This window comes from Anabrus simplex, chromosome 1 (assembly GCF_040414725.1).
Source record: "Anabrus simplex isolate iqAnaSimp1 chromosome 1, ASM4041472v1, whole genome shotgun sequence".
NCBI lineage: Eukaryota > Metazoa > Arthropoda > Insecta > Orthoptera > Tettigoniidae > Anabrus > Anabrus simplex.
In genome coordinates, this window is record NC_090265.1 from 816,507,166 (window position 1) to 816,534,213 (window position 27,048).

Here is a 27,048-nt window from a genome sequence, read left to right on the forward strand (position 1 = left end):
TCCATTGAAAATACATGGCTGCGATAAATAAATAATAGCATTTTACAAGTGTAAGAATGATGAGAATGACTTAACTAGAGTGTTGGCCTGTTTGGGATTCCAAAGATACCAATTATACCAAGGATTACCTCAAACTATATATTTGTAAAGAAATCGATTTAAAACCTCCATGATCAACTAATATGCTCGAATTTATTATGGCATAAAACACGTATTACTTTGTTACAAAACGGTGTCACTCACAATTTTGAAAATATTTTTAAAATTATTTGGTATAATTAATCATACATCATCTCATTAAAAAACATAAAATATTTTTATAAATTACTTTACAAGTTCACAAATGTGTCTGGGAGTTCGCTTGGCAATATCATACATGCTCAAAAGCCGCGGGTTGTTGAACTGTAGGAATACCATTAGAGGTGGTAAGGTAGCCTGCAGTCCCCGAGACATTACACGTCCAACACGCAAGTAGAACGGGTTGCGTCACAATAAATCCAGGAACCGTAATTAGTAACTATGACGAATGAGTAACCATTTCAGATAACTATCGCATATGTTAACATTTCCTACACGAGAAAATTCAAGTCCGTGATAAGAGGTCTTGTGCAATGTTACCAATTGTAAGAGTAGTTAAGACAGATTTAGAGGTACATTTATTTGGTGTTTACGGGTAGAAAATTATTTCAGACAAGCTTATTTAAAGTACCATAAATTACACCTTATCATAACAGCGTACAGGAATAGAAGCTATGAAATATACTTTTATATTACTTACTGTAGATTATGTAGCGGATATAAAATGGGTGCAGGAATAGAGTAAAATAACCAAGGTTACATAATCGGGATTTGAATCTGTTTCCTAAAGGCGAGTCCAGACTTGCAACTGAACCTCGTAACGTAACCGTGTCGCGCTCCTGTCTGGACGTTACTTCGTAACTTAGAGGCGTAACATGAACGGTGCGGAGCGAGGTTCACTGCGTTCCACTGCTTGTCGGTTTTTCCGCATCGCATCAAAGAGCTGCGCGCGCGGAAGTTACAGCAAGCTTGGACGTACACAGAACCTCGGCACGCAACACGCATTAGCCTCTGTCAGCTTGATCAGTAAACATGGAGTGGACTGAGCAGAATACATTGCATTCTATTAAAATGTATAGGGGTAAGAATATTCTGTGTCTAGCTGGCCATCTCAGGCATTTCAATAACATTTAAGGAATGATGCTTGGGAGGAGCTGGCGACGGAACTAAACACATCGGCCGATGAATGCAGGAAGGAAATGACATCCTTGCTTCCTTCACCCCGAAGGGTGAAAGAAAAAATAAAGAAGAGTATGGGAACAGGGTCAGGTGCGTATAAATAAAAATATATAATATTACGTGTAAAATATGGCGTCAGACTGTAGGTGACATTCCAGTAAAAAAATTATAACGCCCACTAACTGTCTGAAACTTCATGACAGCCAGCAAATTTACACCACCTTGTGTAGTTCCACGTGCATTTAACTGAGTTTGCCATCATCGCCTGTGTTTCCGTCTCGGTTTTCTTGCATAATGCAAATAAATATAGGCTGCTGCAACTATCTCCATGTTTGAAATATGTATTAGGGTAGTTCAACTAGGGGAACGTTCGTAGGTTACGCATTACGGGCTGCAGTGCGCGGTGGAAAAGTTTACCTCCCAACCGCGGTGCGTAACATTGCCCCGTTCCAATCTGTTGCGTGACGAGGTTACGTTACAGGGTTGGGCCTGCATGCCTGTTCCCGCCTTAAACTTGCACACTCTTTGGTCTGGTCGTTGGCACTGAGGTTATTAAATGCTTCAAATCAGTGTCGTTAGCTTCCAGAACGTTACAACAAATCCTTCAGACACCGCAGAGTCTGTTGAAATCGTTGTCTGTTGTAACGAACGTACATAAGCCTGCAGGTTATTTACATCAGAATACGAGGAAATAACAACCAGACGGCCGCTCGGTGCACGTTGTTCAGCGCTACCCGTCTAGTGCGCCCCTTTGTGTTAGTAAGCCTCGTTTTCGATCGCCCAGTAGTAGGCTGGTATTTGGTACACCCGCATTACAGTTGCTGTTTGCGTATCAACAACGCCTGGTGTGATCAGCAACGATGAGTGCACAGACATAATTTTGATCCGTACTGGTCGTAATGCATCCGAAGCTTGCAGATAGTTTGTGAAGGATTTTTTAAATAGCTGACTGCCTTGTATGCATGTGTTTCTCCGAATTCAGTTGCAATTAAGAGTTAATGTATTGTGCAAGCCACATACCGCATATTCCCGTACAAACAACTTTTACGTAGAATGGATTGTCTACACATTTATAAGATGCTTGCTTGCTGCTGCTGATGCTTGTTGTTTTAAGGGGCCTAACATCGAAGATCATCGGCCCCTACATATTTATAAAATAATCGAACTTGTATATTAAAAGGGTACTGAAAACAGCTTTGGCGAATCCGTCCGACCGTTCTACTGGGCTGATGCTCCATTTCTGAAGTATTCTCTCCGGAATTACCTGGCGGTGTATCATGAGGCATTGATAGGTCTGTAAGTTCAGTCAACTTTAAGTAATCATAAAATCAAATCATTAAATGATCACTCCCATATGTGCAGGCGAAGACTCACCCTAACCCGCAATACATTCTGTACTTAGCGGGTTGCTAAGCGACTAACACTTTCATTAATACTCTGATATATGTGATTTTCATCCTTAGTAATGTCATTGCATGCCGCCATGTTTGATTACTACCTGTGAAGCCAGAGAGTGTACAATTCGTCGGATGATGGAAGAATACTATTCTCTGCTAGATACTCTGGTTCTCCTACCTTTCTCAGCTTATGATTATACTCAGCAGAAGGCAGAACGTTCCTAATAACTCACATGCTGTGAAGAGAAAACAGTCCACGTACGTCCAGACGGGAAGGTATCAAGTCGACTAGCCTTCTGTATAACCATGAATAAAGCGTAGGGACAAACGCTTGAAAAGGTGGGCAGCCTAAATACTCAATCCAGTTTTCAGTCACGGCCAATTGTATCTTGCACTATCTCGTTTGAAAATATCAAGATCCACATACGCCGGAATGGTCGAAGCACAGAGAATATGGTATGGCAAACTGCATTACTGGTATCAAATGTTCATGAAACTATTGAAAATGGCAGGTAAAACACTATGACTGCGACAGGCATACCAAGACGAGTTATCTGACCTATTTATAAGGAATGCTGCGGAGCGGCACGGGTCCTCTAGTGAGTTGTTAAACTTTATTTTCTGTATCCTTGGCGTTTTTTATACATGCACTCTGTCACAGAACGTGTGTAACTTAGCAAAATGACTGCTATTTGTCTCACATCCGACATACAGCACATTGTAGCGCTCCTTTGTAATCCAACGGTTAGGCAACCCATTCATCAATAATGCATGCGGAACACTTATAAGTAGAAAGTACGGGGCTGGAGGGTCACCTAGTTTATATACACTGGACGGCATACTAATATATTAGACCAATATATTTTGTCACTAACTAGAAGATGCGCATACCAATACTTCTCTCAGTTAAGGACTATGGTTGCCGGTTGAACGACTCTTTCACATCAGGAACTATTTGATCGCTGGCGAAATGCTTATTTTACATGGATTTCCTCAGCAGACTCAAGACGTTATTAGCTCAACGCCGAAAATATTGGCTGTAATAAGGGTGACCCAGAAGACCCCCAGCAAAAACAGTGACTACTGCCCATTGTTCCGTTGCCAGTAGGTTCACGTGTGTTACACTGGATCAGAAGCTTACTCCATGACAATTTTCTAGGTCAAAGTACAATCCTCGTACAAGAATGTAATAATGCCATGTTGTATTAATTCGGACAAAAACCATTAAACTTAAATGTTACTTCAACTTTCCCCTCTACTTAGTAAACGCTTATATCAGGCCGACTACGGTCTGAAAAGTTAGATATCGCACCGGGCATGGCACAGGAACCCATCAGTGTGTTGTACGACGAACACGCCGAAGAGTATTCATTGCCAAGTATCTGCCTCGGTCAACCGCGAACATTCAAGATCAAGCAGGTTATTCCGTCTATGACGGTTAAGAATGAAATTCGTAGACGAGACAGACGTGGAGTGAAGCCCGAGCATATCCTCTAGATGGCGTATCCGTTTGATCGAAGGATTGTTCGACACGTTCAAAACCACCGGTCATACATCAAACCTGGTTTGATAGAAGGCAATTTGGGTTTAGGAATGGTCATTCCATTGAAGCTCGACTTCTAGGATTCCAGCAAGATATAGCAGATATCCTGGATTCAGTAGATCAAATAGACTGTATCGCGATTAATCTATATAAGGCAATTGATTGGGTAGATCATGGAAGACTACTGACAAAAAGGAGTGCAATTGGACTTGACAAAAGAGTGACTGAATGGGTAGCTGTGTTTCTAGAAAATAGAACTCAGAGAATTAGAGTAGGCGAAGCTTTATCTGTCCCTGTAATAATTAAGAGGGGAATTCCTCAAGGCAGTATTATTTGACCTTTATATTTTATTGTATATATCAATGACATGTGTAAAGAAGTGGAATCAGAGATAAAGCTTTTTTGCAAATGATGTTATTCTGTACAGAGTAATAAATAAGTTACAAGATTATGAGCAACTGCAAAATGACCTCGATAATGTTGTGAGATGGACAGTAGGCAATGGTATGATGATAAACGGGGTTAAAGGTAAGGTTGTGAGTTTCAAAAATAGGAAAAGTCCCCTCAGTTTTAATAACTGCGTTGATGGGGTGAAAATTCCGTTTGGGGATCATTGTAAGTACGTAGGTGTTAATATAAAGAAAGATCTTCATTGGGGTAAACACATAAATATGATTGCAAATAAAGGGTACAGATCTCTGCACATGGTTATGAGGGTAATCAGGGGTTGTAGTAAGGATGTAAAAGAGAGGGCATGTAAGTCTCTGGTAAGACCCCATTTAGAGTATGGTTCCAGTGTAAGGGACCCTCACCAGGATTAATTGATTTAAGAACTGGAAAAAATACAAAGAAATGCAGCTCGATTTGTTCTGGGTGATTTCCAACAAAAGAGTAGTGTTATAAAAATGTTGCAAAGTTTGGGCTAGGAAGACTTGGGAGAAAGAAGACAACCTGCTCGACTAAGTGGTATGTTCCGAGCTGTCAGTGGAGAGATGACTTAGAATGTCATCAGTAGACGAATAAGTATGAGTGGTGTCTTTAAACGTAGGGAAGATCACAATATGATGATAACGTTGGAATTCAAGAGCATGAATTGGGGAAATATTCGCTTATAGGAATGGAAGTTAGGGATTGGAATAACTTACCAAGGGAGATGTTCAATAAATTTCCAAATTCTTTGCAATCATTTAAGAAAAGGTTAGGAAAACAAGAGATAGGGAATCCGCCACCTGGGTGGCTGCCCTAAATGCAGATCAATAGTGATTGATTGAACCTTACTCGCGCTGGGACAAGAAAGTTATGGAGAGCTGCATCAAGCAGAATCTCTCGTTCCTCAAATTGATTTCCAACTCGATACAGTACTGGATGCAGCGGATGGAGGCGTGTTTGCCATAGTCCGTCAGCTACATAAACCCACTGTATTCTTAACTTTGAACATGTAATCGTGGGTATAAACTCGCTCTCTCATCTTCTAAGCTCAAAAACATGAACATGGTTCTATGATTTTCCATGTAGCGGAGAAATTGTGCGCGTGCTCATTTTCGTTGTTATTATAATCATCATCATCATCATCAAATTTCTAGTATAGTAATCTTTAATGTATAGGTTACTAGCTATATTACCCGGTGCTGCGGGGGCACTTACACAAAACTATGGATTCGACAGTAATATTCGTAGTTTTTTATTATTTTTAATGTCATCACCCTCCGCTAGGGGTGCTAGGGGTGTCTTACCCCACACAAGTTTTTCCAGATAGTATACTAAGTCATGTGTTCACCAGGTTCAGTTGACAGCTATGCTGCAATATAATACATACATCCATAATCTCGGCCAGTTTGGACATTAATTTTCACCCCCTCACAACCTACCTTCCCAATGGGGCTGAACTATCACTTAAGTGGCATCCAGAGTGTCTCGGAGTTTTGGGAGTCCTATCCCACAGCCATTTTATTAGATAGGAAGCCGTGTGTGTACTATGTGAGTTGAGAGCTACGCTGGTACATACACACATTCATCTGTAATCTCAGTAATGTTGTATACAGTATATTATTTTTCACCCCTTCTCACCCCGTGTCGGTGCGACTGAACTTGGACTTAAACGACATATGGAGTGTCACTATTCATCTCAGTGTCGCCGAAAACTGTGGATTGTACTTTAACCCTTTACCGCACAGTGTTGCCATTAGACAACATATAACTTTTCACTTGTGTAAATGAATGCAGATTGTGGACCTCCGCATCACATTACCAGAGGCTTCAGAAGTACCTCTGGCTAAGCCTCAAAGACAATACTTGCGCCTTGTAATAAGTACCCATGGCCAATAGGCATTAATGATCAATCTTTGAACATTAAAAGCTTAGCTAAAAAATTGTGAAAAGTCGTATGTAATAGATATATTGCATTATGATGAACCACATCCCATACAAGTGTTAAGGTATTAGCCTCGCTCAAGAATTGTTGTTTAAGTCTAAGACATGGAACGCAAGTTGAAACTTAGAGCTTGAAATTTTCATCACCAAACGGAAAGGAAAAATACCTCATGCAGTAAAGGGATGAGTATTGTTCACTTTCTATTACTTTTATACTTCATCCGCAATCTCAGCCATTTTGGACTTTTTCCACCCGTTCTCATCTCCCATGCTAATGGGGGATGAACTTGGACTTAACGACATGCAGAGTGTCACTGTTTATCTCAGCGACCTCGGAACCTATGGATTCGACATATTTTCGATTAACTTTTATGCCACTCTCATCCCACTTCCACCCCTAGGAGTGACTTACCCCCGCAGTGTTTCTTTCCACACAGTTATATGTGTATCAGAATCTCTCCTTGGCCTAGCCTACATTTACGCACATGCCTACTTCGAACACCAGGCCTGTATTATACAGTATTGTAGAATTCTTGAGCTGACGTTGGGGTGGAAGTGGAAGTGGGAAGGGAGTGGCATAAAAAATAAGCTTTGTCTCGGCCTTGTACGATAAATTCTATATACAGCCTATATTAGCCTGTGTTAATGAGCCAAAGGGCCTAAATCTAGGGAATGGAGAGGGATGTTAACATTTCTTGTAGATGGGGTTACCCGCAGGTTCCTACGTAAAAGGTAAGTATGCAAAATATGGTTTAGATTGGCGGAACGGTATGGATTTGTATAAGGAACGGACGACAGACACTCTGCTTTATACATACAGGTATTCACCCTAAAGCAGTTACGCGTACCTAGAAGGTCCAAAAATAAAAATTTTGCGGCCTGGGCCCCCAAAAAGTCGTAATTCCAACATCTTGGAGGACTCCTAAATAAAATACGTAATCAAAACTGGTTGCTATACATCGTTACATGGAAACTAGCTTTATTTTAAAAGCACATCGAATAGGAGAAAATGACTGTGTGACATTTTAAATGTAAATTATCATTTAATTTGGAGTGCTTTTGCTAAAAGTATATTGTATATATTATAATATATACAGAGAGCACAAGCGGAGTCAACATAAATTCTCGATTGGGCTTCACGTCGTCCAAAAACACAGAATTCGCTATTAAATAAATACCTATTTATTGATGTATTTATTTATTTATTTATTTATTTACCAGGAATTACAAATTAATGAATATTTAACTGTCTAATGTTAGTACTATGGGATATGTGGTCGAGGCGGTAAATCCTTGCTCGGTTCGCCCGGAAGAACTTGGGTTCGATTCCCCGTCAGGAAATCAAACACTTTAAGAAACAAGATTTCCATTTTCGGAGGTGCATATGGTCCTGAGGTTCACTCAGCCTACACCGAAAATGAGTAACAGGTTAACACATGAGGGCAAATGCGGCCTAGCGTAGAGCTAACCACTCTTCCACACCAAGTTCCGAGTTATGGATAGTGGAAGTCTTTACCGTTCATCCCTCCCAGGGCCTTCATTGTCTGTACGGAGATGATTTTGGTTTGCGTTAATGTTTGTAGTATGAATAAATTAATACGTGTTCATATTGCCAATTTATCATCTCAATTGTCTGTTTTTCATTATTTTTTTGTGGATTTGTATGTTTGCGTTGCACCAAACTATAGATTTATTTTTAAATGTCCTTCTCCTTTGAACATCAATTTCTTTTCAGTACTCGGAGTAAGTTTTAGACATATAAGTCCAAGCATAAAAATATTCGTGCATCAACATGAAAATTCAATTATTCTTGGTTAATATTATGGAAGTGTTTAAAGTACTTTAGTTGCCAATGTTAAATTTTGCCCACCTTTCCCAGAACGTTTCAGAGTCATAGAAGATGCTTTACCGAGAAAGATATATATCGGGTTCAATTGTTAAAATAGCGGTTCCCTAATATTCAATGTATTGTTAATTCGATGTATCGGGTACAGTATTGTGAAATCCTCCACATATCAAAGGTCAATCAGTTCAGCTTGACATAGGCTGGAGCGAAGCCTCACAGTTCCCTACGTTCAATAATTTTATTCCAAACGAACCAAGCCAGGAAGCCACAGTGAGCGGTGGAGGAAATTGGCATCGTTAGTGGTTCTCCTCCAACACCATCATCTAAGAATAGGCTGAAGGGGTTGGGGGTCTTAGACAGCTCTGAAGGAAATGCTTCTGTGGCTGCGAGGAAAACAGGAACGGTGATAGTGAAGAAGACAATGTCACGATAGGGGACAAAGCTCCCTAAATACAAATAAGAAGAAAAATTAATAAAGAATACGCATCATATAATAATTTTGGGAATCTAACAACGCGCATTAAAGGATAGCTTTCTTGTCGGTGGTAGTGGTGGTAGTGGTGTACTTCAGAAAGCGAAAACAACGCTATCATCAGTCCATGATGAACATTTCTCAAAGGGACCAGCTAGTATTTCAAGCAGAGAAATACACAACTTGGCACTATCACCAACTTTTTAAAGCGTTTGATGGATTTTGTTCATTTTTTTTCAGATCCAAATCCTTTCGCCTCAGTGTCATTACTTCTAATTAAAATAATTCAAACTTGCCAAATTTCCAAATATATTTTAAATTTTAGGCACAATTTCTAAAAAAAAGTATTGCCGGGCTGAGTGATTCAGACCTTCTGACCCCAACTTGGTAGGTCGAACCTGGCTCTGTCCGGTGGCATTTGAATGTGATAAAATACGTCAACATCGTGTCAGTAGGTTTACTGGCACATTAAATAACCCTTGCGGGACTAAATTCCAGCACCTCGGCGTCTCCGGAAACCGTCAAAGAAAATAGTGGGAAGTAAAAACAATAAAATTTTATTTATTTATTTATTTATTTATTTATTTATTTATTTATTTATTTATTTATTTATTTATTTATTTATTTTACAGGCGAATGGACAACTAAGGATCACGCGACAACTTAATTTCTTTCTCTTCGTGCGGAGTTTTTTCTGTGTCCAATACTCCTTCATGCGTTCGCTGGCCTGCTTCCGTTGTTCATCTGCCCAGGCTCTTCCAGTCTTCTTAGTTCTTCCTGCGGCTTGAACACCTTCCAGATTCTAAATTCTTCAATATTTATTTATTTATTTATTTATTTATTTATTTATTTATTTATTTATTTATTTATTTATTTATGGTCTTAAGTGACCCATTCGCGTAGAAGAAGAAGATCGTGTCTGACATCCACTCATTTTCTTTGTCCTTGTACAGATATTTATTCGCTGGGCAAGTTGGTCGTGCGGTTAGAGCCGCGCATCTGTGACCTTGCACCCGGGAGATAGTGGGTTCGAACCCCACTGTCGGCAGCCCTGAAGATGGTTTCCTGTGGTTTCCCATTTTCACACCAGGCAAATGCTGGGGTTGTGCCATAATTAAGGCACAGCCGCTTCATTCCAACTCCTCGGCCTTTCCTATCCCATAGTCGCCATAAGACCTATCTGTGTTGGTGTGACGTAACAAATAGTAAAAAAATACATTTATTCCTCTTTTCAGTACTATATTAAATTAATATAGAATATTCGTTTGTTTTTGTTTTGTTAGTTTTTTACATTGTTTTCAAGAAAGCTCAGCTTACCCTATTTACCCCCCAGGATTCGTTACTGATTGGGATCATTCTTGTACGATCATGAGTTCCCTTCATGTTATCATCCTGTCGCCTTCTCGATTTAGTTTCAAGGTCCTGCAGAAGATTGGCGACATGTGCCGGTGATGACTTAAAAAACCAAATTATTGGATGTCAGTTACATTTCCATTTTCCTTCCTCGCTCGTCCAGGGAGGCTGATGTTTTACTTGCCAACCCAGGTCAGTGTGCATTTCAGGAAATGAGGGGAATGGACATTTGAATAATGTATCGTAGGAGAGAGTGTGAAATATTTCAAATGACCAGATCCATGCGCGTGACGTGTATATAATGTAATTTAAATACTGTAGGATGAATAAAGCAAACTCGTACCCTCGTACCGAGGTGGTGCAGCTCTTATTTTAGGCATACCCGCAATAGAGATGAGCTTCATGTTCCATTTTAACAAAATGCCAGCCTTCCTGTCATTCTTAAATCTCTGGCAGTATCAGAAATCAAACTCGAGCCTCCTACAAAGTTAGATAATAGCGCCAACCATTGCAATACCGAGGCGGACTTCACCTATACATTAAAAAATATCGCTAAACACAGCTCTGTCGAGTCCTTCCTACCGTTCTACAGGACCAATTTGCTTCGTTCTTGTTTCTATTCTCTCCGGAATTACCTGCCTATGAATCATCACACATTGATAGATCTCTGAGTTCAGTAAACTTTGAGTAATCGCAAAATCAAGTCACTAAATGACTCTACTTAGCGGATTTCATACAGTTAAGGAGCAATATTTTCTCAGGGCTATCCTGCATTAAAGGTTGAGGATTCTATACGTATCAAGAAACGTCATTTATAACTAATGCTACGGAGCAGCACAAGTTATCTAGTTAATATACTGTAATTGTGATGCGTGTGGTGAATCTATATTCAATTTTTATAATATTAATGGTGCTATATTCTAAGAATATCATACGTTTGGGACATCGTTCCCCTCACTCCTTCTGCTGTCAGAACACCCCTTTACTCTTCTTTTAAAACTTCAATTTCACTGTCTTCAGAACGACTGGGTGCAGTGGAATATCAACGCGTGCGCGTGCTGGCTCTGCCGTCATGTGGTGTGCACCCATGTCCCTCCAGTGGTGAGTTAAGCACCTCAGTGCTCTTATAGGGACCGCACCTTCTACCGCAGGCAATTGCGTTACGTTTCTTTCAGGGGTTTTCTTTGTATAACCTCCGGCTCATTTCTTTTTGAATAACCCTCATACATAAAAGATTCAATCTTTTTTCTTTGTTCTTTAAAATAGTACTTTGTTTAAGCACAATAAAGTTTTTCTACTTTTCTATTACTGAAACATTAACTAGGAGTATACATTCTCAAATGGGAACGAGTAACTTGAGGAGACAATAGTCCGTTCGCTTTGCAACACATACGACAGGAATATTCAGCCTGGGGAGGTCACAACCCGCTCTACAGCAGGTGTCTTCGCACTGAAATGGCTAGGAGTTACGCCGGCAACTTGTCTGTCCAAACGGTTAAGTGGCTATGCATACCTTCCGGGTGTTCTAAATGGTGATACGAACGTACGTCCCACCAGATAGATACAAGTCAGTTGTAACAATAAATTAATATTTATGAAAGAACAGATGAGGGAAAAGATAAGGACAATACTGTTTATCTGTTACCACAAGAAAACTGGGAATTTTCTAAACAGCTAGGGGAACTGTTGTCGCCATCCCACGCTCCCAGGATGAGACACACTGTTCCCACTTTTAGTCACCTCTTACGAAAGACAGAGGATACCGTTAATGTATGTATTCTACCACCCCCAACCCACTAGACTACACACTTACTATCAAAACGTTAACAAAGATATCTCACCAATTTTAATGCTATACTTACTTTAAATGTTTCTCTCCGTATAACTGGCAAGTTTATTATAGCAATAGTTAAAATTATGTATACAACTTTTACAATATGAACGTTTTTGGCCCTCGCGAAATTTAAGCATGCAACAATAATCTACTTTACGTACTAAATGCATGAATAAATATTATAAGTCTTTAAAATGCCTTTGCTGGCAAGACCTAGTGTTTACAGTGCACAATGTCTTCTGTTATGGACTAGAACATGCTTTCTTTAATTTCATTGATTTGTCTCAGTCTTATCCTTGGCTTTGACAATATGAAAGTGACTGAGGTATGAACGACGCTAATGCCATTCCTCTGCTATGAATGGTGTGAAAATGTTTCTCGTAGGGTCGGTTGGTGCACGCATTTAGCTTATTTGGCAGACTGTTAAGTAATAGCAACTTCTGACTCAGTGAGGAAAGCAACTGAAAAAAGCCTCGCTCCACATTTCTGTAGTACGCCTCTTCAGTGATGCCATCTATGACAGCTAGTGGTGGAGTTGTTGAGGATACAACCAGCCTTAGGACTGAGGACTGAACAAACAGGAGGTCAGACAAGCAGACAAGTCTATAAAATTGTTTCAAAGGAGTAAGACGTCTTCTATCGATTTGCATTCCATGGGGACAATAAAATCCTCCGCCGCTCTACACTTCCGCACTCGATCTTTCATCGTGTTTAGTTTGAGAATGCAGTAAGAGCAAATGAAATATTCCCCAATTACTGTCTCCCAGAGGAAGTTAATCAGACTTGATCCAGAAATCAATGCGTTCCTGCTCCTCCTATCTTATAAGTTTCTCCAACATTCAAGTTTTAATTTTAGATGCCCGGATAATGCTTCCTTTCTGTTTCACACTTTGCTTTTGTTTGTGTAAGACAAGCTACGATGACTCGACAACAGAGAACAGCCTAATGAGGACGAATGGATTGTCTGCAAGCCCTCTGAGATTTACAAGTTTTACCAATGAAACTTAACTGTGTTGGTACAGATATTTTCGTGTCTTTATAGCATGTCTCAACTACGCTACGAAGTTCCCTAAACCTCTTTGCTTCTTCAATATTAAAGACGCCTTTGTGTGCAGTCAAAAGTGCTTCAGTTCTTAGTTCGTCAAGGTCTTGCTTTGATTCATCCTTCAAGACAATAGTTGAAACGACTGAGAGACATGAAGTAGATAATAATAATAATAATAATAATAATAATAATAATAATAATAATAATAATAATAATAATAATAATAATAATAATAATAATAATAATAATATAACAAATTTCTTACATCACACCGACATAGGCGTTATGGCGATGATAGGATAGTATAGGGTTAGGAGTAGGAAGGAAGCGGCCGTGGCCTTAAATAAGGTACAGCTCCAGCATTTGCCTGGTGTGCAAATGGGAAACCATGGAAAACCATCTGCAGGGCTGCCGACAGTGGGGTTCGAGTCCACTATCTCCCGAGTGCAATCTCACAGCTATGCTCCCCTGACCGCACGACTAACTCGCTCGTAATAATAATAATAATAATAATAATAATAATAATAATAATAATAATAATAATAAATTACTATCGATTGTGGACTTCACCTCCCCTAACAACCGAGTCTCTGCTGCTCTTTCTTTTCGGTGTAAAAATAGAGTTTACACAATGGTGAACGTACATGCACCGACCAATCAAGCGAATAAGAAGGACGCGGTAGGAACAGGCGTATTCTGAGAGGAGCTAGAAGATATCTTCTCAAAGGTAGCTGACAAACATACCATCATTCTGCTTGGAGATTTCAATGCCCAGCTTGGCAAGGAACGAAAAGTCAGAAGATTATTGGAAACTACCCAGCTCACAGAAGAAACTAGTCCTAATGGAGAGAGGCGTGTGGCGTTATGCAGAGCATTCAATCTGGTCCTAAAGTCAACTGCGTTCAAACACCTGCCCAGAAAAAAGAAGACCTGGATTTCTCCAAACTCCAAACTTGGTGAATTCCAAATTGACTATGTCGCCATTGCACAGAAAGCGCAATGAGAGATCCAGAACGTAAAGGTTCTGAGAAATGTCAACTTAGACTCGGATCACTACCTTTCGAAGATCAAAGTTAGACTAATTCCAAGAAATACCAAGAAGATTACTCCAAGAAAAACTAGTAAGTTTGACAGAGGCAAGCTAAGGAGCAACCAAGAATTCATCCAAAAGTTGGAAACTTTAAGTCCAAGTAATTGGGAACAATTACAGGAGGCTATAGTCAGAATAGCTAAGCAGACTGGCCCACTCACGAAATCAATAAAACATGCTTGGAGGGATAATGAATGCGATGCAGCATTACAGCTAAGATAGGTTGCGTAGCAGAATGGAATTGCCACAACAATGAAGCGAACAAGATCAACTTCCTAAACGCGAGAAAATCTGCATCAAAAACCATCCATGGTGTGAAACGTGTGTTTAATAAGAAACAGTTGGTACAGATTGAGCAATACTTCCAGAAAAACAACACGCGTAACTTCTATAACTCTCAAGCACAATCTGAACAAATACAGACCCCCAAGTCTACAGTTTAAAGATTCCAGCGGGAAATTATCTCACAATGATGAAGATAATTGTCAGATTCTAGCAAGTTATTTTGAAAGCCTCCTCAACTGTGAAGCTCCAGAGACCACATTCGTTTAAGAAAAGAATTCAAACATCCACCCAGATTCGTCCCCACCTACGAAGTCAGATATCAGGAAGATCACCTAAGAGCTCAAGGACAACAAGACATCTGGTCAAGATTTGATAATTGATGAACTGTGAAAGCAAGCAGAGGATAAGGCAATCGACAAGGTTGTTGCAATTATTCAAGAGATCTGAGAAAGCGACAAACTACCAAGTGGCTGGACCTCTGCCGTAAGTCATCCATTACATAAGAAAGGGGAGATAGCAGATGTGAACAACTACCGTGGCATCTCTCTTCTGTCAATAACTTACAAGATCCTTTCAAAAACTTTACAGAAGAGGGCGGAATAACAAATCGATCCAGAACTGGGGGAATACCAAGGAGGTTTCAGAAAGGGACGATCATGCGCTGAGCAGATTATGAATCTGAAGTCCATCCTTTCATATCTGAAACTCAGGAACAGGGAATTCGTTGTGACCTTTGTTGATTTTAGGAAAGCATACGACTCAATTTAACGAACCATCCTGTTGCAAATCCTTGAAGAGTTTGGCTTAAATAACAAGACAAAAGCAATTATCCAGCAAACCCTAACTAACACCACCTCCAAAGGGAAGTTCAGAGGAGAGATGTCAGATGCCTTGGAAATCAGGACAGTAGTGAGACAAGGGGAGGGGCTATCACCTCTTCTCATTAACCGTGTTTTACAAAAGGTCATCCAAGAATGGCGGAAAGAAACAAAACGTTCAGGGGTGGAAAATGGGGTAAGGCTAGGCTACAAGTATATGAACCTTACAATCGACTGTCTAGCCTTTGCAGATGATCTAGTGAGTTTTTCAACTTCATTGATGCAGCAGAAGAACAACTTAACCAACTGAAGACTCAATCATTGAAGGCTGGGCTTCAAATCTTTGAGGAGACGCACTTCATGACAAAAATGAAATCAGCGCCATGGGAACTGGAGTTCGGACTAGGAAAAATTAATCAGACAGAAAAGTTTAAATACCTCGGTGAATGGATAGAGCCCAACCTATCAGAGAAAGAAGCCTTCGTGTCACGCATTAACAAAATTGAAGTGGCCTACTAACTAAATAAATACATCTACAATAAGAAATCGATATCCTTAAACGCCAAAATTAGACATTGCGGCAGAGACTCCTACAATGAAAAATAAAGGTATAATGGAAAAGCTAGAGGCTAAAGAAAGGAAGATGTTGAGAAAAATCCTGGGTCCCATCAAAGAAAACAACGAGTACAGAAGGCATCACAACCACGAATTACACAAGCACGTGGAGAAGATAAGTGCCACGATTCCAAAAAAAAAGGATTGCCTTTTATAGCCACGTGACACGAATGAGCCCAGGCAGGAAACCTAAACGGATATTAACATACTTTCAAGATAAGAAAACCAAAGGGGCATGGTTCAAAGAAGTTGAGAACTACGAGAAATGGAAATTTCTCCTAAAGATATCCAGGAGAGTGTTCCGCTTAAGGAAAAACTTCGTACGTACAAAAGTTTCCAGGAAAAGTCGAAGCTGAAGATATGGAAGACGTAGACCCAAGAAAGAAAAGAACAAAACCGGAGACGAATGGAGAAGCATTGGGTGGCAGTTAAAGCTCGGAAAAGGAGACAATTGAACTGACGTGGTCCCTAGTTGGCCGAAACGAAGAAAGAATAATAAATTATTAAACAATAATTAATAATTTATTATAACGTGACAATGAAGGTCAAGATTGCGGGGGGTGGGGCAACGGAAGGTCACAATGTCGGCGCAGTGGGCCAGCAGAGAGCAAATAATACCCCCGGCGAATTCTTGAGACACGTCACAAGGAATTTCCAAGAAGCTGAGAGCTGGATAACAATGTAGAAGATTACCAGAAGGATCTGGAAGTGGAAACTGCGAGAACCTTCCGCTGGCCTATATAAAGAGCGAAGAAGACGAAAGCGACGGAATCGAGTCAATCATGAGTAGACCCCTTATTTTTAGGTAGTAACCGTTAGAAAGCAAACTAATTTGGTTTGTGGAAAGTGTCGAAGACCCGCGGGGGGTTGCATCAACTATAGGGGTTCGGATGGAACATACCCCTAATGTTTATGCAAATCCCATAGATTAATCGCTGTGCATGCTGGAATGTACTTATCACTCGCTTCTGTATGTTATCAATTATCATTCTAACCTACTTCTGCCTAATAATCCGGACTATAATTATGAGACTGTTCGGAGTCGCAGGTGAGTCGTGAGGACAGTCTGTGAGTCAGTGATCAGTCATTCGGGATTAAATCAGCCAGACGGCTACGAGGAGCTCATCGTAGTGTGTTAGTTGTGGGGGAGCGACTGCCCTGTGAGAGGCCGTGTTGAAGAACAGGAGCTGGACTAACCAGACGGCTGTTTGCTCGACAACATTCCTGAAAATAAACTGTGTGAAGTGGAAAACTTGAACACGAGTGAACTTGTAAATAACTGTTAATAGTAATTTCTTAACATTAGCCTAATCGATGGTAAAAGCACGTTGTCTGCCTGAGCTGTGATGTAAGTTTCAAGGACCCTGATAACCAGCAATATTAATAATAATAATAATAATAATAATAATAATAATAATAATAATAATAATAATAATAATAATAATAATAATGGATTTATATTCCACTTCTGGAGTCTTAAATCAAAAACCAATTTTGTAGTTTTGCGTATTAATCATGATCATAGCCACAGAATATAAACCACAGGGAAGTGACTATTCATTTAAAATATTCCTCATGCCTCAGCCGGGAGTCGAACCTTGATGAGAAATCACTCGATCTTTTATACCTTTCTGAAACTCCGATGTACTGGAATTTTGTCCCATAGTGTTATTTTATATGCCAGTAAATCTGCTTCATTTGAGCACGTTTAAATAATATCGGGCTGAGAAACCTGTTAATTTGGTCTCAGCAGATAAGCGCTCTACAGACTGAGCTACTAAGCGCAGTTCCTGAAGTAGAACATAGCTTCAAATGGAATTCATCATCAGGTCTTTCTTCTTTAAAACTCAAATCCTTTCTTTTCTTTTCTTTTACAATTTGTTTTACGTCGCACCGACACAGATAGGTCTTATGGCGACGATGGATGGGAAATGGCTAGGAGTGGGAAGGAATTGGCTGTGATCTTAATTAAGGTACAGCTCCAGCATTTGCCTGGTGTAACAATGGGAAACCACGGAAAACCACCTTCAGGGCTGCTGACAGTGCAGGATGCAAGCTCACAGCTGAACGGCTCTAACTGCACGGCCAACTCGCCCGGTTCAAATACCTTAGTAAGTGCTCTTATTGACGGTACGGCGTCATAAACCTTCACTCTATATGAGCACTTCACAGAAGTGTAGGATTAAAACCAGGCTTTAGCACGCAATCTAGTGGTTAGGAACTGTATACCATCCCCTCTCCTACTCTACCGGCCAACATTCAAATTGTGATCTTTTTTTTTTTTTCGCCAACGGGCCTCGACCGGCTAACTACGGTGTCAGACCACAGAGAGTTAACACGCCTTAACGATCATGGCCACCGCAGTCGGGCTAAGGGCTAATAAAATCATTTAATAGGACATTTTCTCACCCCTGTCACGCAAGAGATTTTGGAATGACTCTCCTTCATTTTCTAAACATGGCCTGGATCGACTAACGAAATTATCCATCACACTTCTTAATTCCTCGGTGAAAATTGAATTTTGTAAAGTTTCCGTATCCCATACGCTAAATACTGATTAGAGATTTAATAAAGAAGGCTTTCCAACGTCGGCGAATTAAGCGGTGACACGACACAGCAGCGCACTCTACGTTTAAGTGAGGACAAAACTTCAATGAATTTCCTTACCGCGCAGGACACTGGCAGAGATTGGCCTGGACCCTTCTACAAAGTGCCTGATCTGGTTTGCTTAGGCTTTTCAGGAGTCTAGCATCGGTAGTTTTACGCATTAGCATAACCGTCTAGGTACTCATCAGAAAGAGAATGGGATCAATAATTGCGTCATACACTTCGTTAATAATACCAGGAGTTTACATAGAGGATTTTAACTTATCAAACTTCGTGGTGGTACTTACAGAGTCGTAGAAGAGACACCATAGGTATTTTCTGCCAATTTTCTAAGCGATGCCTTCTGTTTTTGGGAACATCTTCTGTGAACACTGTGTGTCGTCGTTATGGAAAGGATTTTAGGACACTAATAGTTTAGAATGCAAATGTAATTAACCAAAGCGCAACAGTTCCACAGTGAGATTTGCATAAATATTTGCGGTCTGAAGTATCATAACCCCTAAAATGTATGCAACCTCTCCTACATAACTGTTGAGCGGTTGAAAGATAATTGCGCCTTGTTCAGATACGTTTGTACTCAAACCTATCAGTACCTAAAAATCCGAGTTAGAACTCGTCGTCTTTTGGTTTGATCTACGCTTTGTGAGCGGGCGACTCAGATGAGGAATAAACCCACGGTATCCCCTGCCTGTCGTAAGAGGCGATAGAAAGGGCGACCAAGGGATGATGTCATTATAACCATGAGACTACTTGTGATTAGTACCATTACGTGCGGAACACAATGGGTCGACGTTACTTGCGACTAGTACCACCTTGCGAGGAAAACCATGCGTCAACAGTGCATTGCATAGTAGCAGTACCATTATGCGAGGAACATTATGGGTCTGGGCGTTGCTTGTGATAGCCTAAGTGTGACTGTGTGCATTCCACCGGTCTATTCCACTGTGTTCAGAATATGAGTAGTACCACTTTTTGAGAAACACCATGCTTATGATCAGTAAGCCTACCACTATGTGAGAAACAGCACGGGTTTGGCTGTCACACATAATTAGTACGACTATGTGAGGAAAACCATGTGTCAACGTTTCCTGAGAGTAATACCATTATGTGAGGAACACCACGGGAATATCGGCGCCCGTGATTAGTCCCATACTTAAGGAATACCATGGGTCTGCGTTGCTTGTGACTAGTACCCTTATATGCGAAACACCATGCGTTTGTGTTACTTGTGAGGGGTGCCATTGTGTGTGACATATCATGGGTCTACATTACCTGTGAATAGTACCACCGTGAGTCTACGTTATCTATGATTAGTACCACTATAGGAGAAACACCATGGTTCTGCATTACCAGTGATTACTACTATGAGGATCCGGTTACCTGTATTTTGGACCCCTTTGGACAAAAAGCATCATCTCTGAAAATACGGAATTGTGAATTGGATATACTGATTGTTTTGGATTCATTATTATTTTTAGAACATCATTATTCATTTTAGATTCTAGTCACTGGATATATTTTGAAGTTTACATTATCCTGTCATTTTGTTGCACCTTATGCAATGAGCGGCCAATTACCAAGCTTTTAGCCCCCTTTAAACAACAAACATCATCATCATTATCATCGTGTTTGATCTTGCGTACTCCTTGTTTCCAAAAAATTTGTTAAATAATTTATGAATCACAGTAAAACTTGGAGCTCGATCAGTGTTAATATTGTTTATTTTCTCTATCGTCAAAGGAAGTAGATATTCATTTTACGAAGCGATAAATTGGTGAATAATTTTGGCGATTATGTCAAAAACTAGCAATCACCCGCGGGCTCTGCCCGCAATGTGTCACGTTGCTCATGTAGAAAAGTTGCGAAGTTTTAAAGTAATGGAATAACACGCATGACCTGTTGCGGTTATAGAATGTAATAGTATATCAAAAATACTTGGAAATACAGCGTGGGCAAAACAAAACTGACCCGGAAAATATTTAAAATAGCCCTGATGCGGGATTGACCCTTGTTAATAAACTTCACGGGAGATGCTGGAAATGGCCTCATCTGAATAAAGGTAAAAGTGACGATCCAAAAGTCCTGAGTGCACTTCCCCCAAAAATCACCGGAAGAACTCAACAGGCGGAAGTTCGTATGGACACTTGAACGCATGCACAACAGTAAATTTGTAAAGGTGCAGATTTGTATAATGTTTCGACACGACAATCTCTTTCCCATTTGCACAGATAAACGGCGTTGAGATTTCGTCGGACTCCGTTCCAGACTTACCTACACTCGAGCTGGTGTTCGAACTCTTTTCGGATAGTTAGGGTTTTTATTCGCTACAGAGCCCGTTTCACGCCAGTTTGGCACCAAGCTTTGTATTGCAGACTTTGCTGGAGGTTTTGCCACAACATTCTTGCGCAAACAGTTCCGCAAAGGTTTTCCACGAATCGTGCTTCTCAAAAGACTCGTCAATGAATACGCGCTATTTCACCATGAGCACCATTTTGTGTCGCATCCAACTGGTCACTCAACATGTCTCCTCCTCTCACTCACTTATTCACATGTAATGACACAGCGACCGTACTCGGGAGATGCGAGAGATGCGCACGCGCAGACATGTGACAGCAACCGATTGGTGCATCGAAATCACGGTTTACAGCACTTCTGGTGATGGGAACTTCTCCTGTTCAGTAACAATAAATTATCAATACCACGTCATTCTTTTAAATATTATCTGGGCCAGTTTTATTTTGACCACGCAAACTAAAATGAACTTTGTTATGCAGTTTGGTAACTTTTTGGACGCATTGCGAATTATTGATATCGATTCGTAATCTTTATACATTTTTTCTAACAGTGAACAGACTTGAAGCAACAATAAAACAAGCCTCATAGCACTCCAGCCCTGATAGGCGATCGCTGCCCAGTACAAAGGTCCATAGATTACAAGATGACCGAGTTCAGTTTTATTCTTGGCTTTCTAGACCGTGGACGCCAGATATACGATCATTTATTCTCACGTAGGCTGAATGGACTCGAATTAGTCCTCTGCTCCAAGTTGATTGATGGCGTTTTGCCTCGGATAAGATACTGGCCTGGTTGGGAATAGAATACGGGACTTTCGGGTAAGAAGCAGATTTGCTAACCCTAAACAGCGAAATTGGCTTAATAAAACTATAAAAAAATTAAGAAATATCTATTATTTGCTGTATCTAAAGCTGTTTCATTAAATTATTATACATATTGCAATTAAATAAAGAAATTCATAAAACGTTTGCTTAAATTTCACCTCAAAGACGAACGCAGTAATAAATAGCGACATGTTTACTCTTCTTTTGTAGGTTTAAATACTTTCAGCCTGAGTATGACTTAAAAGTAAGGAAATTAATGTTATTGGGTTAGCCTTTTGTTGGCATCTTAAGGAAAGTACTCTTTTCAGCAATATGCAGAACGGAATGAGGAATAAAACATTAAATTCAGCAGTACTTAGCTTAAAGGTACGTGAAGTGCTTTAACTCTAAAGCAGCCCGCGGTAAAGTTATAGTCCAGTCATTACATCTAACTGGCCATGCATTAGAGTTAAAGTAACCTCCAGAGAGACGTAGATAGAGTAGATATAATCAATTTATAATTAAGTAGAAACCATAGGTTCGTTATTGTTCATTACTGAAGCTCCCTCTGTCTGTGTGTGTGTCGACTATCCTGAAAAACGGCGCCCAATCTCTAACTACATCTTTGCCATTTGGCCGGGCCTTAGACATTTTCGGGGTTGAAGCTAACATCCTGCATTTCTTCCTTTTACCCAGCATTCTTGCCACCATAAAATAGAGGATCAGACATAAAACACTAATTACTATTAATAACATTATTATTTTTGTCTATTTTAGCTTCCAGCACTTTTTTCGATACAATAACGAACTTGCGTGCAGTGTTATAATATCCTTTTGAATATAGTACGTTTAGGCAGGCCCGTTCTGCAGGGGTACTTAACTGGAACCATGAGAGTAACTCAGGAGCTACTGATAAGAGTGATAGCGTACCTAGTCACAAGAGCCAAGCTTCGTGAACGTGGTGATTCTTATTTTAATAAGAAGTTCAACTGGGCAGTCATCCTCTGTTAACAGTGGCATACCAAACAGGGGTGGGGGATACAGTCAGTGACATTTCTTGGTCTTAACTCCCGTATGATGGGTTCATTTCATTTCAACAACTCTGACATTTGTCTATGACGAATAATCTGCGATTTGAAGAAGATAATTAGAGCCTTAGGTGACAGTTCATTATTGCGTTATTGCTGCTGACGTAGTTGAATTCATAGCTGAGACAGGCTGTCAGACAGTCAGTAAATAGTGCTGGAAGGTCTGTTTTCATCGCATGTTTATAAATCTATAAATGGCAGAGGTTTACTGAGGAGCAAATCGACGAGGAACTCGAAAATGTTTGTGAATTTAGTTGAAATTTACTCAAAATTTCAACAAGTAAAAACTGAAGATGTTCAAGAAATTCCTACCATAAAAGTTACGGATACAAGTGAATCAGACAAAACTGATGAAGGCAGGGCCATTTCTGCTGTTCTCCCTTGACTCATTCTTAAGAGTCTTCATTGTTTTGTGGCATCACCGATTTTTTAGTTTTATCCTATTGATAGTAAAATGTAATTCCCTACTCAGGTAGCCATCACATAATATCAGAACCACATTTTTATTATTATTATTAGAGTAATTCAGTCTAATGACCGGTTTGCCCCTGCGATGAGTTTTCTTCAACTAGGACGATCCTGTGCAGTACGTTTTGCGTCTACATAGCTCCTGCCTCCTGAGATCGCAAGAAATGTCATCGTGAATTTCTTTCTTAGTGTTCCACGAGGGCGTTTCCCTGGTATTTTACCTGCCAAAATTTCCATCAACACATCCCTGTGTCTAAGCCTATGTCCCATCCAAGAAAGTTGCCTCTTCCTAATCTGACAATACAGCTCAACAGACCAAACATAATATTTCATTATCCTTTTACATAAGGTGAGTGACATTGTTTTCTGACTTTGAAGGGACTGTTTATCTCTCAAAGCTTGGTTTGCTATTACTATTCGTGTTTTTATTTCAGTGTGACACTGAAGGGTTTTTGTTGTGATCTGGCCGAGATGTTTGAACTATGATATCCATTGTATAGGCTCAGCACTGATCATCACGTGGAATGGACGTGGGTTCCCACTAAACATCATGAATTTTGCTTGATTAATATTCTTTTTAATACCAAATTCCTTAGTTTTTCATTCAGCGTTAGCAACATTTGTTGTACTACCCGCAACTATAGCTTGATCATCGGAAAATTTGATCATCATCGTTATAATTATAAATGATTAATTATAAATAATTATAAATGCTCTATTTGCATGACGTTTTATGAAAATAATATCCATTAACAGAGAAAAATATTACGCTGAATTCCCAGATCGTGAATATTAAAAATAAATTAATAATTTAATTTGTTTCAAGAGAATTAATACTAGGCCATCATCTTCTCTGAGTACCAGAGGATGAAATGAAGTGATCCAGCACTTACAAGAGCGATGTAATAGGCAAAAGGAAGGGAGGCCATGAGTGGTATGAAAGTGAAAGACTTCCGAGGGTTCGTAAATATAATACCGTCCGAGTTTGGAAAAAGCAATAGGTGGCTAAGAAGCCGGGTACAAGTAAACAGGCACAATGTTAGACTCAGCTAGAGCCTCGTAGTAACAACTCATGCTCCCTAGTTGTGAGACCTGGTTGCCTCTTACGACAGCTGGGGGTGGGATGATTAAAGTGTACGTAATACTTTAGGTACATACAGCTCAGCAAGATGGGTGGCCTAAAGTAACAGGTGCTTCGGAGAAGTAGTGCTTCAGCCCAAACCCTCCACGTGTGGGCAACTTCTCTGCTTCACCTGTCAGCGGGACGGTCTACTCACAGGTTCATATCAGAAACACACCAGTTTTTTTGACTCATTAGATGAGAGCATTAGTAGATGTTCCAGCCGTTTATTGTATATTATTATTAAATGGGGAAGGGTTGTTATAGTAACGACGAGGTAGAAGATATGCTGTAACTGTATACGAAAATACGAATAAATGTGCTTCTTTTTTGTGAGACTAAACGCCCGACATAACTTACGGAACATAATCTGATAACGGGCATGATCTTAATAGAAGGATTAGGGGATGATGGAAAGTGTAAAGCACTTCATGACGTCGAGGGTGCGAGAAATCATTATGAGGCTAAAATCACTTTTTCCAGAACAGGAGGTTGAGTATTTTGAACACATGTTGTAAATAAAATTATGGTACTCTATACTAACGAAATTGCACTCGTCTACGTTTATCTTCATTTCACTACTAGAGGCTTTCCCCTGTACAACAGATCAACTCGCTGCACAGGTAAACTAGAAAGGTTGCCGACATACTGGGAGTTTGAACTAAAGATCCAATTGCCAAATACCTGTTCCGTTAGGCTAACCAACATACTTCACTGTTAACATCCGAAGCACACCGAACAGACTACCGTCGTTGCCCCATTGATAATATTTCAACTTTTAGCTCTTATCAGAATGATTTCCTTATCTAAAGTTTATTATTGCATGAACTATACCCACGAATTTTCGTTCTAAGTGATATAAGTGATACATGTGTTGTGGATCAGTACTCCTCCCGTCAACATTGTCACACAACGATATTTCAAGGCCAAACAATAATATGTATTCTAGACAATATTATATCATTTTATGAAGTTTAAAAATTAAATCACTGATTAAGCTGCCCCCATTATTCCCGAGCTAAGCCCAGCCAGCGAGCGAGAGATCCCGAGGTGGACCGTTCGATCGTTGGCTATCACTTTCTAGAGGCATTTAAGGGAAGTTAAGGGTTGATGACCAAGCAGGATAAAAAGAAATGTTAAAACAACACTCTGACATTTATTCACATAAGCTAATAATAAATGAAAATATTCTTAATGATATTCTTTTTCTTTTACATAGAACTTCCATAATATTGTATTTCTTCCTCGATTTTGAATGACACGTGTTCTTAATCTCCAGCCTTACTGTGCTGTAATGAAAACCAAAGAAAAATTAGGCCTCTTGCCTTTCCAAATCAAAATATTTGATTGAAAGAATTTTAAAAAATTAACATAGAGGTTCATAAAATAATTAAACAACTGTCTTGCTAACGAGGGTTTTACAATAAATGTGTTCAAAGCTTTACCAATTCAGAGTAGTCTCAACACGTGATTTTAAGATGAACTCAACTAAATTTATCATTTACAGTATTTAATGTTAGTCAATGACACCAACATGAACTTCAGTAGAAAATGAAAATTGATTTCAAAATTCTCAAAATTAATTAATTATTATCATCATCATCATCATCATCATCTGTTTACCCTCCAGGTTCGGCTTTTCCCTCGGACTCAGCGAGGGATCCCACCTCTACCGCCTCAAGGGCAGTGTCCTGGAGCTTCAGACTCTTGGTCGGGGGATACAACTGGGGAGAATGACCAGTGCCTCGCCCAGGCGGCCTCACCTGCTATGCTGAACAGGGGCCTTGTGGAGGGATGGGAAGATTGGAAGGGATAGACAAGGAAGAGGGAAGGAAGCGGCCGTGGCCTTAAGTTAGGTACCATGCCGGCATTCGCCTGGAGGAGAAGTGGGAAACCACGGAAAACCACTTCGAGGATGGCTGAGGTGGGAATCGAACCCACCTCTACTCAGTTGACCTCCCGAGGCTGAGTGGACCCCGTTCCAGCCCTCGTACCACTTTTCAAATTTTCGTGGCAGAGCCGGGAATCGAACCCGGACCTCCGGGGGTGGCAGCTAATCACACTAACCACTACACCACAGAGGCGGACTAATTAATTATTATTCTGATTATTATTATTATTAATCTCTCATCATTTAATTAACCTACGCTTCACTGTCACACGATCATGTTCTCATTAATTTTCCACTGCATCATTTACCTAACGATCGTCATTAGCATTCCAGAATAATTATTTTCCAATTAATTATTAATGACTTGGTTTCACCATAACTCAAAGTAATCATGCGGCTAACGAACTTCTACTTCTGATCTTTGTATTGCATTTCCATTCAAATTAATCTTAAAATATTTCAAAGTTCAACTATAAATGTGTCAGAAATTTACGTTATCCACGTGTGAGCTAGTTAAATAAATTTTATTTACAAATCGAGTGCCTTCGTAAGATAACGAGATGATCTTTCCTTTTAAATCTCGCTAATGAAGAAAATAAATCCTTTTCTAGTCTTCCTCGACTTAAGTTGATCAAATTTTCCCTTAAGGGCATGAAAATTACTTCGTAAGGCAGCACACAACGATGAATGTAATCTGCGTCGCAGCAAGTGCACGACCAGATCAAATTAAATGGGACCAACATGATACAAGAGAAATATACGTTTTTACATATACACACACATTCACACTAGGAAACACGTATTTTATGTACATTATTTATATCGAATCCTGTTTTGGCAAGTTTATTCAT